Raw genomic sequence first — 17,045 nt, 5'->3', positions numbered from 1 at the left:
ATGTCGCAGACATTTTTTCATAGAAATCTTTTCTTTGAGATCTGTTCATCTTCTGGGAAGCTGAGGCCCCAGAAGAAGAATGTAAACAATTGTTATCAGCTAGTGTAGAATGCAACAAGTGCAGCAGTGATTAGTCTTCTGTGAGTGTTTAGATTTGCTGACCACTCACAGGAGAGTTTGTCCTTGCTTTCTGCTAGACACAGAACTTTGTTATTCATTCTTTTCTATTCTATTCTTAGCTTAGCAGCCTCTGCAACTTCTCTCCTTATTCTTTTTAGTATAGTTATAATGTATTATATATCATATATCAATAAATCCAGCCTTCTGATCATGAACTAACATTCTCGTCCACTTCTCTCACCCCGAGACCCTCATCAAGTCGCTGTAATAGAGAGATACTCCTCCTGCTTTCCCTGAAAATGTCTTGCTGCACTACTTGGGTCTGTTCAGAAGAGAGCAAAGAGCTTCTGCTCACCCCATGCCCAAACAGACTCCATTCCTGTGGTAACACTGTCTGCACATTTGCATGCAAAGTAGGATTTTCACCGCACTGTTTAGATTGGTTATTATGTGATAAAATCATTCTGTCAGGGTGGGGGGAGTAAGGGAGGAAAATCCTACGTAGTTGATTTTGCTTCTGCAGTCTGAGTACTATTTGGGTTTCTTTAAAAAAGAAAAAAAAAAAAATAAAGTTTGTGACAGAAACAGGAGAGCAGGAGAGGGACGACCAGCATTGACTGCTGATAGGGAAAAGAGCCTTTTGTTGGCTTAACTTCATAATGAATCTGCACTCTTCTTCCCACATTAAAGACCATACTAACTGTCTTTTGATGTTATGCCTGTGACCGCAAAGCTGAGTGCAGATGTCTCTCCTTCTCTTCCCTCTGAGTGATAGCAAGGACAGGCTGCACCCTCCACAGGTCCAGATGGTGTCTGGGGTCTGCACTACGCCCACTGTCAGGAGTCAAGCTTTATAGTATAAAAATTGAGATCTTTCTGTATGAGACACTAAATTAACTACCTCTTTGATAAATCTTTGAGATAGTCCTACCAACTGTCTTACTTCTGAGTGAATCCTAACAAAAGCCTGACACAGATTAGATTAGCTGGGGTCTAATACGGGGCATTTTCTGATGAAAATTTTGCTGTGGGTGGTTTGGTTCCTATTTGAAGGAGATTCCCCCTTCTGTTTCTTCAGTATCTCTAGGGTAAGGTGAAGAATGTGCTCCCTGATGTGCATTCTTTCCTGCTGCTATTTCTGACTGTGCATAGTCTGCTTCTCCACAGTGCCCAGGCCAGGGTGTTTAGTTATGGGAGATTAAACAGATTTCCCTACTGTGAAAGAACAATAATCTTATGATTATTGATTATGATTATTATGATTCAGTGGCTGTTAGGTTTTTGTTCTTTTTTGTCCTAAATAGTTTCATGATACTGGAGTTTCATGTATCTTAAACATAGATCCATAAAGTTCAAAACAAGAATCTGGCTTTGTGCAACTTACTGATACAGAAGGAGGTCCACAGAAGAAAATACAGAGAGACTTACTGCATATATTGTGGAGAAATACGGCAGTGCAACATGAAACCCAGCATCAAATTAGGGGAGGAAATTTCAAGCACAAACATCAGCCTCATGCTTCATCTTCATGCCTTCCTTCGGTAGTAGCCATTAGATATGCATACATGGGATCAGAGAGCCAACTCTACTGATTTTGTTGGGGTAGATGCAAGGATGAGCCTTAGGAACTAAGAGGGAGCAAACCTACTCCAATGATAGGAAGCCATGGAACAGAAGATGTAAAAATTAATTCCTTCATATTGAAAAGATTCACCACTCCTACCCTTGAGGTGGCTGACTGTGAAATTTTGCTTGTCCTCCTCATGTTGCTTTTGCACCTACAGTTTTGTGCTTGTGGGAAAAAATGGCCACCTGAAAACCCTCAGAAGCACAGCTTTTTCCACTGATCCATGTCCAGCATGGCACCTGCACTGCACACATCCAGCAGTGGATTACATATGGTGCCCTCTGCTCTCAGAGGGATGAGCATGGGACAAGAGAGGTAGCAGAGCCAGCATACCTCTTCAGCCTGCAAGCTGTTGCTGGAGGATGCTGTTGATCACCACATGAGCTGCAACTGACAGTGTGAGGAGAAGGCCTGTCCCCCAAAAGTCCCAGAAGCTATCTGTGTGCTTTCCTCCCTGGGTTGTCCTCAGCACAAACACACTGCTGCTGTTTCATTCAAGATAACAGGCTCCACTGTTACACAACTGGGCTCAAACTGGACCCAGCAGTATCCCACAGACAGTGAGATGGATTGTGCATGTGTGATGGCAGGTTTGCAACTTAACAGCTTCATTTTAAAAATAGCAAGATGGTGCTTAACTAGCTACTAGAACGTCCTCATGAGGACTGTGGCAATTAGGAATTGATCTTTGTTTGAAACAGAAAAAATATTTCCCACCAACGCATCAAATTCTGAACATAAACTACTCAGTAGGTGGAGAGATTTATTTTGATGACCCTTCTGTTCCAGTTCGGCCTTCTCAAGATATGGCTAGCACAGAAGAAAATCATGGATCCAGGAATCAGCCAAGTCATGCCTCTTACAGAAATATAATGTCTGTCCCCATAGTGTAAAAGACATGAGAGGAGGAAATGCATAATATTGGGTCTTCATCCCAAATCATATGGGGATATTAGGAATTATACTGTAAAATCATTGGGACTGGAAACACATGAGCATTTTCTGCAGTAGACATCACCAACTAATCTTTTTTTACATGACATGCAATATAACACTAATAATATATTTTGTTGATAAACAAAATTATAACAAATATATCCATGTGGTGAAATAACAGGGAAAATCATGTTTGTGCATGTAGAGCAAAGTAGACATACATTTCAATTTATCTCTCTACACTGTTACTGCCCAAAGAAATGTACTTATATTTAATCCAGCTCTGGTGCACATGACAGGCAGTCTGCAGATGTCAGTGATGTTATGTACCATAAACTCCAAACATCCATTGTAAAACCATGCTCATTATAAGGAGTAAAATATGGTACCTGAATCTTAACTGAAGTATTAATAATAAAAATGGATTACATGCAGCTTGTTTGCTGAGCTATTCCAGGGATGAGACTGGTTTCAGATTTTGCCTCACTGACTGAATGGCAGAACAGGTATTTGTATGCAATGTCTCTGACCTGAGAGAAAATGTCAGAAACTTCATAAGTTTTATAAGGAGAAATAAAAGGTTCTTTGGTTTTTTTGCTTTAACTATTAAGTAAAACTCTATTGTCTGTGTTATTCCTTAGAAAAAGAAGAATCTCAGAAAAATTAAATATAATTTATTGAATAAAAGTCTGTAAAAACATAAATTTCTCTACACTTGAACATGATCTATTTTTTGAATGTGTATCACTGAGGCTTTTTTTTTGAATGTGTATCACTGAGGCTTTGTTGACAGGGCTGTTAATGAAAACCCCAACTCTGTGTAATGGGCACACATTTAGATGATGCAGTAGTGTTTAATTATACAGCAAGCTTCAGATGTAGGCTGCTTGAACTGCTTAGCTTTTATATGTACAGAAAATGTATGAAACATTTCACTTTTCCCTGTGTGGAATGCTGGGCCTCTATGTACATCTCAGCCATTGGCAATGTGTACCAGGCAAGTTCTATGCATGTTCCAGTGCTGGCAGCCTGATTTCATAAAATCAAGGAATGATTTGGGGTAGCAGATCCAAAGAAAGATTAAAGATCATCTAGTTCCAACCCCTCTACCATGGGCAGGGACATCTTCTACCAAGTAAGCTTTGGCAGGGCCCTATCCAACTCTGCCTTGAATATTTCCAGGGATGGGGCACCTGTAACCTCTCTAGGCAACTTCTTCCAGTACCTCACCAGCCTTAAAGTAAGATTTTTTTTTCCTAATTATCTAATCTACATCTATTCTCTTTCAGCTTAAAGCCTTTTTCCTACCAATACATGGTTTTGTAAAAAGTTCCTTTCCAGCTTTATAACACACTCTTTTCTTTAGCCTCTAGTTTGAAGAGCGCTCTTGTCTAGGCAAAAGTATTGAAACAGTGTGTTCTATCCAAGAATCATGCTGAATCAGGACGAAGAGCATCTTAACTGTACGGTTTCAAGGGGAAGGCACCCTGAAGCCTTGCAAGTTACCTTAGCAAAGCTTCAAAAGCTAGAAATATAAACAACCAAAACTGGCATAACAGCAGCTGATTTAAAGGATTCCTTATTGCTCTCCATGAGATCTAAATTCTACTGAATTCAACAGGGACTTTTCTTGTTGTAGACAGTGTTTCAGACTTCATGTAAACTTAACCCCACGTGAGGTTCAAATCAGGACCATTTTACCCAGGGTCAGGCAATGTGTGATGACTTTCCTTCTGCTCCCTGAAAAGGACCGTTCACATCTGAAGGAGCAAAACCATTGAAAGCAGGAGGGAAAAGCATATTACCAGTGTTCACTGCCTCCCAAACAAGTGAGACGGAGCTGGCAGATTATGATGGGACCATTCGTCTTGTGGCCAGTGCCTCAACATGCCATCTGTGGGCTGCCTGCCGTGGCAATGGCCAGCTCAGCTTCTAACTTTTAGACATGCAGAAAATTATTTCATACTTGATGTAATGGCTGTCTGGTTGGACATTCATAGCTAATAAACACTCAGCTTTAGGTCAGGTGTTTCCTGGCAGCTAATGGCCACCTGTGCTAAAAGTTGTCAGTTGCTGCAATAATTCATTAAAGGATAGAAAATGGTCCTTATGTCAGTCATTATGGCATCAATGCAAAAGTTTTGTTTCAAGTGTAATCAGCTTTACGACACTGTCACTTCTTAGTGAAAAAGGAAGTTACCTGGTAAGTAGAGAAGTGCAGTGTACACAACCAGACTGGTACTTGCAGAGAAAAGATCCAGCTTGTGTGAACTGCCAAATGCCAGTGAGAAAAAGAAATAGCATTGTCTTTCTTGACAGAAAGCACTACATCCTTTACCACTTAGACTTTTTCTGAAGAGTTAGGGGAAGAGGGATGTACAGGACCCCACTTCAACACTTTACACATTGATTCCACTTGTACAAAATTATGGATAAAGTATGTTTCCTACCAGGATGTGAGAAACCAAAAAAATCAAAAGCTTTCCCTACAGGTAGTATATAATGTTGGCAAGAGCACATGTATGAATTTCTACTCAGAAGACATTAAAATGACAAGGGTCATGTAAGTATTCACAGTTGCCAGAACCATATATTTCTGGGCGTACCATTTGTAGTGATACAATCTCATAAGGGCCCCAAGCTTGGTACACACCAAAAGGAATCTATTTTCAAGTTTTACTTTGTGCCTAATCTTTGCAATCTCTCCCATGCAATCTAAAAATGGCAATTGATTTGTACATGGATGAAAATTTGTAATAAAGAAATGCAGGCAGACATCTTCTTCTTTCTTCTTCAAATACCTTTCTTCTGCCTTGGTGAGGAAAATATTGTGCTTAAATTGAGCTGTGTACTACACAGTGTATACAGCTCTGACTAACCAGAAGGCTAGAAAAGAGGATCATAACCACCTCTCCAGCAATTTTTAAATCTGTGTGTTGACTGTTGCTATTGAATTCAGAAACTGCTTATGCCTGAAAACCCACACAATGTGGACCAGATACTGGAAGGAAAGTACTTCCAGCGACCTCAGTAGCTGTTTGACAATTAGCACTTGCGCAGTGGCAGAAAAGCCAGGAGCAGCCACTGGGTCTGGCATGTGTCTGTGGTACCTGAGGTCAGTGCTGGAGGAGAACACATCAGTTAGGACAGCCAACCACTTTCAGCTGCATCTTCCAAAGAGACATCCAGGCTTACATGTGAGCAGGAGGAGGAGCAGCAGCAAAGTAGGGCACGGCTGGGCAGATGTGCTGTACAAAGGAAATAGAAAGGCAATTCACTTATTTCTCATTTGTCTGGTTCTGCTTGTCCTTAAAAAAAGTCCACAGAGATTCTTTTCCACAATAGAGATAATGCAGATTATTTACGTCAATAAGTAGGTAGTGTCCTCAGTCAACCATTGAAGTGCACAGAATTTTATCCCTAGCACCATCAGCCTAGGATGCTACCACTGGCACTACCTGCATAGCACAACAGTCATCATTTACATGCACCTGTGAAAGGAAGGAGGATGAACATGAGTCATGAAGGATGGAGAGGACAATTGTATCACCACTACTACTTGACCTCAGGCCTCTTCTCTAGTTCTGATAAAACTTTTTTATTATTTGAATAAATTCATGAGCTTTTACTTGCATTTTAGCCAAAGGTGAAACAGCAGGCAAAACCCTGCCTCCCTGAGAGTTTTGGAGCAGCACAGGAGGGGTCTTTGCTTTTCTATACAGAATGACAGGTTCAAAAAAGGGACGGATGGTCATGGGAGAAAAAAGGGAGCAGAATAACAAGGTAGCTACACTGGCTGATGGAAAACAGCAGGTAATTTGAGAAGAATTTCATTACACAGGGCAAATTATAAGATTGAACTTGCAAATAGCCAATAAAATGACAGTGATGAAAGAACTAGGAAATAAATAAATTAAAAGGCAGAGGTAGAGTGAAGTAAAACAGCTTTCATCACCTAGTGCAAAATGTGTATTAATGTTTCAATAACAGGGCAAAGGGTGAGAAAACTACATCGTACCACAATTTTAAATGAATCTTGCAGCAAACTCCCATATATATATATATATATATATATATATATATATATAAAATGTCTGTGTATGTAGCAAATATGTGGAAATTTACTCCCACTGCAGAAATTCCTATCAGATTTGCCCCCTCCCACAGAATTGTCTGTCTAGTCCTTACTAACAGCTCTGTTTCTGAGGTGGAAATGGAAAGGTGAACAGCCTATGATTCATAATGTCTTTTAAAGTGTGCTGATGGTCTCAAGAAACACTAGTAAGGTACAAACTAGCTGAATTCTGACATCTGAAGTTAGCAGTCTGCATCTTATTAGAAATAAGTAAAATATGAAATTAAATATAATACTCTATTATTATGAGATTTACTGAATGCATAATTAAACTACTAAAGAATTTCTCTATCTGCCACAGTCCTTTGCAAACTCCCGAAGAGTCTTTATGAAGACAGAACAGGCTGCAAGTGGAATGGATTTGATACCTGGCTGCTTACCAGACAAAGGCTGGCAATCTTTGTCATTTTGCAATGCAGTGCCTTAGTGTAGATACACCCACTGAGAACTGTGATTATGAGAAGACAGGGCCACACATTTCTGCAAACTCACACTCCTTGTGTCCTTTAGGGTGATGAACCAGATGCTTTTGCAGGGAGACTTTAAAATACAGAGAAAACCTACTCAGACATGACATCTGGTTTTGTTTCCTTCACAAATAAGGGATTTAAAAGTTCATCTAATGGAGGTATATGTCATCCCACTGACAAAGAAAATGACTGAAGCAATATAACAGTTCTTATGAAAGTATGTGATGAAGAAGTGCCAATGGTGTGTAAAAGACTTATGTGCAAGTTATTTAAAGGGGAAAATTTGAAAAAGGAACTATGGACGGAACATAAATTTTCTGAAGTGCTTATTGGCAACTGCACTTTATGTATCTCTGAACTAAAAAAAACTCAGGCCATGCAAAAGTTCTTCCCATGTACACCCTACAAATGGATTTATCCAAGGAGAAGAAAAGGAGAGCACCTGCAAAAAAGTAATTTTTGCACTTGATTCATTTGTGTTTATTCTATGTGAAGACAGAGGTGATTGGGCCATCTGTGCTGTACAAATAAAAATCAATCCTAAAGTGCATGAATTCTACAGCACCTTTAAGAAAGAAAGGTTTTTTTATTCTTCGGAGAGCAAAACTGGCCTCAAGCTGTATTACCTAGTGAGCATCATGCATTACCTAATGAGCAGAAATGTGAATGAAAATCTGAAAATCCTTCAAGTCTCTGTGCAGTGTTTCTAGTAGAAAGAACATCCTTTGTCTCTCACATCACTGACAGCATCAATTTCACAAAGAAAAGTAAGTAATGAGTCATTTTGAACAGGAGGTAATGACAGTACTGGCCTTTATTCTCACTTGTGCCAAAACCTCTTTCACACCAACCTGGGAGACTAGAGAGTCCTAAAAGCAGCACTTCACCATGTGTTGAGCGACCTTAATGAACATGAAAATCAAACCCATTACTTGAGAGAGGCTATAATAAAGTGTCTGGATGCCAATAACCCTTACAGGTGCCCCACTCACTGGGAGACAGAAAGAGACTCATCAAAGTAACTAGGAAGGGAAATTATTCCATTAGCTGCAGAAATCAGGAAAAACACGTCCAAGAAAGGTGGCACTCTTTACTTCTAAGGAAGGAGAGCCTCTCTCCCTTTCTGCAGCTGGTTTTGCAGACAGTAAAAGGTTGAGGGGGGGGAAAAAAGGAAAGAGTAAAGGAAAGAAGATGTCTTTCTAAAGCTTGAGCCCTGGTCATCTGCTGGATCTACTAACTATGCAAGACAGTGCATTGAGCAGACAAGTGCAGCTAAGGATGACTGGAGAGACAGGAGAGAAGTTAAAAGAGAAACAAAGAAGACAAAAGCTCAGAAAATATTACTCGAGTAAAGCTAGAGAGGAGAAAGAATCAAAAGTAAAAGGGAAGAAAATGAAAATTTAAAAAGCCAAACCCATAAACAAATAACCCTACAGACTTAAACCAGATGTCTCTAATTTGGGCTACAATGCAGTACAAATCTGAGCCTAAGAGAAAACAAAAACAAGACACACGAGATTACTTTCTCTTTCAATTCATGCTTGTTTGTTACATGTCCTGATTTTGCTTCTGAAAGGGGAAACTCTCTGGCTGAGAAAAAGCCTTAAACATTCCTTTATGTTACCATTACTTTCTCATCTCACATTCACATTATTGGAGTGTTTTCACTTTGACCATAGACATTTTCTCTATCATCAAGCAGCTGCATTGAGTGCATCAAACTGAGTTCAGTGGAATTTGGGACCTGGCACTGAGGAGAAAAGGATGGTAGTGACACCCAAAATCCACAGGGCTCTCAGAAGAATATTTCCCATAATAAAGGCACATAGGCATCACGCACCTTTTGCACTGAAACATTTTGTTTACGTCTTATGCCCAGAGCACGGAGACAGTAACCTTGGAATGCTTTACCTTGGCAGTAACCATCAGGAATGCTTTTCTAACCTGAGACTCTGCTGTTCTCTGCAGCCACCACTGAACCAAGACTGGCTCTTGTGATGCTTCTACACCCTGCTCCACTGTTTGGCTCTACTTACAGAGGGGAAGGTTAGTTCAGTCCGGCAGGTTCCTCCAGGATCAGTGCTCCCAGCCTCTGTCTGGGAAATGGTCCATGACTGGCCTTGGAAAGTGCAGCACTCTTCTCCGATGCAGATTTCCCAGCTGTGGGGGTGGCCCGAGGCCATGGTTTTTGTTCTGTGAGTGGTATCCCCACATTTGCAAAGGACAAGCACTTAACAGACCATCTGCCTATGGTCTTCTCATGGTCTGCCATGCTCCTGGCAATACCATACCTCCCATTATATTTCAGCTCCTCTTCCCTCAGACTCAGTAAAGCACTCACAGGTGTGATGTCAAAATCTTGACACAATATAAAGGGATAGAAAAGGCTGCAGGCTAGAGGGGAATTCTACATATTTCTGACATCGTAGAAGCTATTGTTTTGCACAATGCCTACTCAACCCCAAAGTGATACAGCAGATGGAGGAAAGGAAAACAGGTTACATGCCTGCAGTGTAAGTGTACTGACAAGCTTTGCTCTGCCAACTACTTTAATGACTTGCCATGCCTCTGTTAGAGTGGTTTCAAAGAGGATGTGAAATTGCAGTTCAGATTGGGATTTATGTATGCTTTTCATGTCAGAAGAGTGTGCTGAAGCACAAGTTTATCTGCAGGTACCAGACCTTGGGTTATAAATAATTATTTGGTAAAAGGCAAAATATTTATCGTTTGGATATAGAAAACAAAGAGTAAGCCTTGATTGGAATCTTCCAGTGAGAAGCACCTTGAACAATCACATTATTTGTATAATCATGTTATTTGCCATGCTGTGACTTTAAAACAAACAAAATTAAAATAAAAATGTCTCTGCTTTATTTGCTTCCAAATTATTTTTGCCAGTTGGTATTTTATGACTTCACAATCTCATCCTTCACACCAGCACTCATGAGACTGTGGTATCTTAATTTTGTTTACGCATACTTAAGATCAGATCCAGGAACTTGGGAAACTAGGCGCTGATTTCCCGCAAAAATGTGCTTCTTAAGGACAGTCCTGGGAGCTCTGAACCTGAACAGTCAGAAATCAATCCTGCTTTCAGTTCCACTAGTAATCCTGGGCTGGATTTGAAGAAATAACATTTTTGAAATCTGCAGATTTGGTTTACTACCAAAGCCAGATTTTTTTTAAAGTATGCATGATCCATGGATTTGTACCTGTTTCACTGTAGGCCATACATTAAAAAAATTCTACAGTATTTCCTATTACAAATCAGTAATTACTTCAGCAAACTTTTTAATTTCAAAGACAGGTAAAAGATTAGTGAGGTACAAAACTGTGTGAAACAGGCTGAGATTGAGAGTTTGCAGTATAGTGGCCTAACATACTAATATACTAATATCCTGTTGGTTTATACCTGACAGACTTTGTAGTTGTGCAGATAAAATAAGCCCAATTTATAGCTGTGAAGTTCTAACTAGCCAAGAGTCAAGCTGTTTTACAATTGTCTTGCTAAATATTTTCTAAAAAATACCCCACCTATTTCAAATCTAGACAAGTCCATGTAGGGCTAAACCGGGCAAGAAGAAAATGGTTTTATCCCACCTTGAATTTCTGCTTCCAGGAACCCCAGGTCCTTTCCAGTGTCCATAATCAAACCTACCCTTTCCCATCCCTAGGTTGTGGCCCCTACCCTTGCTGACCACCACAATGCACTAACAGGTAGGGGTGCCCCTTCCCCATCCAAGCAGTGGTAATGCAGGCACAGGGATGCAGATGGAGGGCCTTAGCTACAACCTCTGTTGTCACACGCGCTGGTTGTGGCCCAGAAAAATGACTTGCAAACTCCATGATGAACATGATTAGACTTCTTGTCTGAATTGTTAAGATTTTTGTGCTTAACAGCTTAATAGGTAAATGGGCTTGTCATCCCATCCCAAAACATGCACATCAGCATGTTCATACAGGATCTGTGTGAAGGAGCAGGGACAAGGTTGCTTCAACTTGTCCCAGTGAGTTTCAGTTGTTCTGGTGCATTTTGAATGTAGCAAAACCACTTGTAAGTCTGTCATCTGCATCTAAAATAATCTGCTGTTCACTTCACTTGTACAGTCCTTTTGTGAGATTAGCTGAACAATTACAAAGAAATCTGTGCTTGCCTGGAGATGAAATCACCCACTAGCACTGAGAAGGGGGTTTGGTAGGTACCACTGCGTGCTTCACCACTGTGTCCCCACAACAGCCTCCCCACAGCAGCATGACTCAAGGCCTCAGTGCCCTCCCACTTGCTTGTGCACAACCACCATCTCCTCCTCCATTTCTAGAGCTCTGCTGCCAATCCACATTACCCGACAGCAAACATGAAAAATTGCGACAATGGGATGAGGGGATCAGGCATTTCATCAAGGGTGGTAATAGCCTATGGCCTCTCCCCTATCTTTTATATTTCCCTCACATTACCGTTGCCTTCATTGATCCTTTCCACGTCTACTCTTTCATCTGCACTATTGTTAGCCTTTGATGACATGGTGCCAGCCACATCCCTCATGAAGCCTGTGCACCAGGTGACTAACCTTTCCACCCAAGATGTCCTTGTCAGGGATTTTAAATTCTAATTAAGTATAGCTTCACTGGTTTTCCACCTGTGAAGGAATGCTATCAAGTGCCGTAGCACCAGGAGGTAGGTAGACAATTATAGGGAAGAAACTTATCTTAATTCTGATCCCTTGAAAACATTGCTCCTGTTTTCACTGTGTGTCACTTTTAGCTCCTTTGGGTGTGGTTTGAAGATGTCCCCCTAAATAATAAAAAACAAAACCAAAAACAAACAAAAAAAACAAACAAAGCCAAACCAAACCAAAAAACCACCAAAAAAACACAACAAAAAACAAAACCCCTGGAATTAAACTATCCTGCTTTTGCAATCTTTCAGCTGCTGTCCTGCCACTGCAAATCAGTAGGTAACACTTTTTTATTCCCACACAGCAACTCACCAGCCACAACAGAGCCAAATGAAGCTTTTCTACTCATTTGATGTCTGTGGTCTAATACCTGCCAAGTTCTTGACCACAGAACATTAGCTTGTGTCCACAGCCTCCAGGACCCTGAGCTGGCTTGTCTCCAGCTAGTAGCTGAGACTAATGCTACTTAGCTGGGACTACAGCAGCACAGGCAGTGCACACTGAGGCCATTGACACATTCAATTCATGTTGGATCTCCAGCTCTTTACAGGTCTTGGAGGAAAAGGGAATCCACTGAACAACTGGTTCGTTTTTGCAGAAATATGTAACAGTTCTTTTTTCATTTTTGTTGCTTTTCCTACATAATGTTTCCATTTAGACACATCTATAGAAACACTGACATTTTGAAGGTGCTTCTGGAAAGCAGGAGACCTAGAAGAGACATTTTGAAAGGCACACCAATCTGCCAAATGTATGAAAATGAACTGTGAAAGAGAAAACATTTTTAAACTGATTTTAAATAGTTTCAAAGTCAGTGGAATATACCGCATAAACCAGCCCTTTAGTTTTATGAGAAGTGTGCAGCTCTCCATCACCTCCACCTTGGCTTGCATAGAGCATGCACCAGTCTTTCCTTGAATGAAGCCAAATTAGAACTTGCACACCAAGACTGCAACTAAGGCACTTCTACCCCAAACCAGTCCGGGAGATCAGAGTAGAGAAAGTCCAAAGCAAAATCTCCACCACCCTGAAATGTACATACTGTCCATGTGAGTCCTTGGCACCAGTTGTTTCATTTTGTAGAACTTGTGTTGGAGCAGTAGAAGCAGTCTACAGCATCTTACAATGAAAACATAGTTTATTGTAACCTATCCCATTATTCTGGAAGTTGAGAGTATAAACTGAGCAGTGCAGGAGCAACCCTTAGCTTCTGCTTTCCATGTGGGAAGATACAGATAAGCTCCCCATCTGATATTACAACTACCATTTACTACAGTAGCATCTAGAGGCCTTTGATTGCGATTAAGCCACAATTACAGGTACAGCTTGGACTTAATAAAGTAGCCTCTACCTCAAATAACAAAGAAAAAGTGTATGCTGAGGTACAGCCTCTTTGTAAAGGAGCAAGACAGAGGTTACCACTGTGGTTATACACTTTTACAGGCTAAGCATAAATGGGATCACAAGTGAAAAATTCCTTTAGTCTCATTCTCACCCAGATTCATGTTTACCACTAAACTGCAAATCTGGCAGAGTTAGCTGATGTCAGCTTAAGCCAGCCCTGAGAATGCAAAAAATGCTAGAGGTCAGGAGCCAAGTGGGATGGAAAACTGGGCAAGGAAACCTCCTCCAGCCTCCCTCTGCCAGCTCCTGTTTCTGAAAGCCTCTGCCAGGAGACCTATGCCTTTTCTAGCTCTAAATCCACCCCTGACAGCAACTGAATGTCTTTGATTTGTATGAATAAATTTCAAAATGTCCTGTGATTACAGCTTCATAATATTCCAGAAGCAGATGGCAGGCACAGATGACACTAACAGTAGCTCTAAGTGCAAATAGGCAGTGGCAGAGAGGAGTGAGGAAAGACAGAGTTAGTTTAGAAAATCTATGAAAGAAAAAGGGCTATTACTTTGAAGATGACACCAAATAATGAAAGCAGGTAGAGACTATTCAATTGCCACTAGGAGAGGAATACAGAGCCATGCTTCTTGAACTAGTAGTGTGGCCTTAAATGTCTCACTAAACAGAGAATAGAGGGAAGAGAGAGAAAGACAATATACTCAACTTCCCTTGACAATTAGGATGAAAAACTCTGCTCTCTCAGGAAATAAACAGCAGTATACAGTTCAGAAACTAGCACTCATCACCTGGATAAACACACACCATTAACCCAAGCTCCTCCCTTACTTCTGAACCAGGTGATGAAGTTCACTAGTCTGAGATAAAGCTCTTTTCTAAATCATCTAAGGAAAAAAAGTATTTATCCCAATCCCACCAAAGTTTTAAAAAACATTATAGCCTCATTGCAAACCTTGAGGTGATGTTTAATTTTATTAAGATGCAAGTGGGAATGAGAAACCATCCATGGTACTAAATGGAGTTCTCACAATGTCTCTTCAGAATACTTTTACTCTCACTCCAGGCAGCAAGGAGAGATTATTTTCTTCCTTCAACAATCTAAAGAATTAAGCAATAGAGAGGAAATCCTCTGGAAAATACTCAGTGAATCTTTTTCCTCTGCTCACCACCTCCCTTTTCCAGATTTTTTTTAAACATAGTGTACAGCAAAGTAAAAACTGGCATGCGGTTCTCTGAAGTTCTTCTACAGTTTTTTGATCTTGGGAATTTCATTTTCTACCTCATGACAATTATATGAGTGGGGATAAAATGCATGCTTTGGGGTTCATCTTAGACAGAGATGTAATAAACATTGCAACTTTCCACTGCAATGGAAGAAATTCTTTTGTAGAACAGCAGGAAGGGACTGTGTGTATTACATTATATCTGAGCACTTGAATATGAATAAAGATGCTATATGGTGGATATATTTGAAGAGTGGAAAGGGGGAGAAAGATAAGAAAAGAGGCAATGGTGGTTTTGAAGATGAAACTGGAGGCAACCAGTGAAGTCCTCCCTTTTGCTCTAAATGCAGTCCACCCTAGTTTCTCAGTCCCACTGAGCTGCAGCTGTTCATACGCACACATGTGCACACACACACATACACACACAAAAAAATCCCAATTATTAACAAATAATTCATCATATTTTGCAGTTTTTTCTCAGATAATTGCCAAGTATGAGTCAGCACAAAGACTGAATTACATCTGCCTTGTACCAAAAAGCTTGTTCTACCAGGTGCACAAAACAAGGCAGAGATAATTTCAACCATGCCATGCTGTGCTAGATTACTTGTTTGCCTTTTCTCTTCGTGGGATGCTGTTGTTCAGAAGGGACACCACTGAGGCTGATAAATTCACCTTACTTCCAGCTGCTAAGTAGGAAAAAACCAGCTTTGTATTGTACATAAAAAAAATACCAAAGTGCATCTACACCTAAAAAGGTGAAGGCCATCTGCTCAACACCTCTCTCTTAGACATTAATCTTTCACACCAGGATTGCACACTAGGTTTGCACACGAATCCGTGAAACATCCCGCTCAACTTTATCTATCAACAACATCCAGAACTTTGTCTGTCTTTTAAAAACATCTTTTCAATTACTTTGGTGTCTTGACATGCAGGTCTGTCCTCAGTGTATGAATGGCCTTCCTCTGCCTCATCAGAGTGGGGAGAAATTAAGCCCAGAGATGCTGTGGCAGAGCCTGATGGAGAGCACAGTGGTGTCTGGGAAGTGCCTCTGTCCAGGACATTACTCTCCTGGTGTGGGCTGTGGCTGGGACCAGGACACTCCTTTCCTGCGCAGAGCCACTCATCATCCTCCATCATACTCTTTGCTTGCTCTGGTTTGCCCAGTAAGATAACAAAAACCTCACTGGGCCACTGACAGTGCAGGCACCAGACATGTGGGGCACAGTTCCTCCATATTCCAAATGTGCATAAGATCAGAGCAGATTAACCCGTGAGAACAGAGGGCAGACTTAAGGACAGGGTAGAGCAAGGCTAGGAAGGGAGGTATCATGGAAAAGTAAGCTTGGTAAGATTCTCTTTCAAGGCCATATGCACTAGGATTCATGACACGCTCATTCTTAGAACCAGAAGCTGGCATTGATGCTGAGCTCTGAAGTGTGCACTCAGCTAGGTCTGATGGGCATCTGGGTATGCATTATCTAGGTAACATGGGGACAATTATCGATTAGCTTGTCTATTTCACGTGACTCATGATATTTTGGGAGTTTAGTGACACTACCTGGGCATGTTTGTAGGAGATATGCGGCACTTGCATGATATAGGCTTGTTGGTCTGCAAGACTGGATCTCCTCAATGTGCTGTTTAGCTTGGCTGACAGCCACTGCAACCTGCTTTGGCAGTGTGGGTGACCTATCTTGGCATTTTGCCTGTATCTTTGAAGGATTTAGGTTATGGTGGCTTGATTTTATTTCTTTGCTTTATACTCAGGCATTGACCTTTGGCTGTTGGCAGATTGATCCCTTCCCAACAGCTTTGTTCATCCAGAATTTAGACTTACATCATGACAGTAAAGGCTGAAGGACCTTTCTTACAGATATGCCTACAAATAAATAGCAATATTGTAAGAAGGCAAGGGCACACTAAAAATCTTGAATCAACCCCAAATGCAGCCAAGTCTTTCGCACAGCAAAACCTACTTCCATCAGAGATGACAACAACCCTACCTGGTAAAAAGGTCTTTGACCTTCACCAGCTTCTCTAGCATACTCAGTCACATCTTGACAGTGGTGGGAAGGAAGAGATAAGCCCATTTCAAAATGGGTGTATTTGTATTATTTTAGTAGCCACAGAGCAAGAAAATTTAACAGTCACATGTGGCCCTGCTGAAATGTTGGTAAAACACTGTCCAGACTGTCAGAGCCAAGGGTTTATTTGAATTTGAATCATGCCCTTTATCAACCCCCCTGAGGACTGCAGTATCACCTTGCAAAACTGGCAATGTCACCTATGCTGATTATTCCAGAGTACTGGCACTGGGGTTTCTACTTGGACAGTAGAAACACAGAGAAACTGAAACACAGAGAAAAAGAGATTGTTTCTGGGTGACCCAAGAGCTGTTCAATGTATTTTAGAGAAAGCATTGAGTGTACTGGACCTTTGCACACAGAGGCTTAGGTTGCTTCTGAAACACCATAGTTCAGTTCAATTTGTCTTGAA

At 40.9% G+C, this 17,045-nt stretch overlaps 1 long non-coding RNA gene across 2 annotated transcripts in view; it reads right to left on the bottom strand.

Moving 5' to 3' along the window:
- LOC131571527 (uncharacterized) overlaps nt 1-17,045 on the bottom strand; it is a 67,300-nt gene that overhangs the window by 13,967 nt on the left and 36,288 nt on the right. For both annotated transcript variants that reach the window (XR_009275950.1, XR_009275951.1), the window contains one exon: nt 5,794-5,931. This is a non-coding gene — a long non-coding RNA (uncharacterized LOC131571527). The remainder of the gene's footprint in view (nt 1-5,793; nt 5,932-17,045) is intronic.

This window comes from Ammospiza caudacuta, chromosome Z (genome assembly GCF_027887145.1).
Source record: "Ammospiza caudacuta isolate bAmmCau1 chromosome Z, bAmmCau1.pri, whole genome shotgun sequence".
NCBI lineage: Eukaryota > Metazoa > Chordata > Aves > Passeriformes > Passerellidae > Ammospiza > Ammospiza caudacuta.
This window is presented reverse-complemented; position numbering and strand designations above follow the sequence as displayed.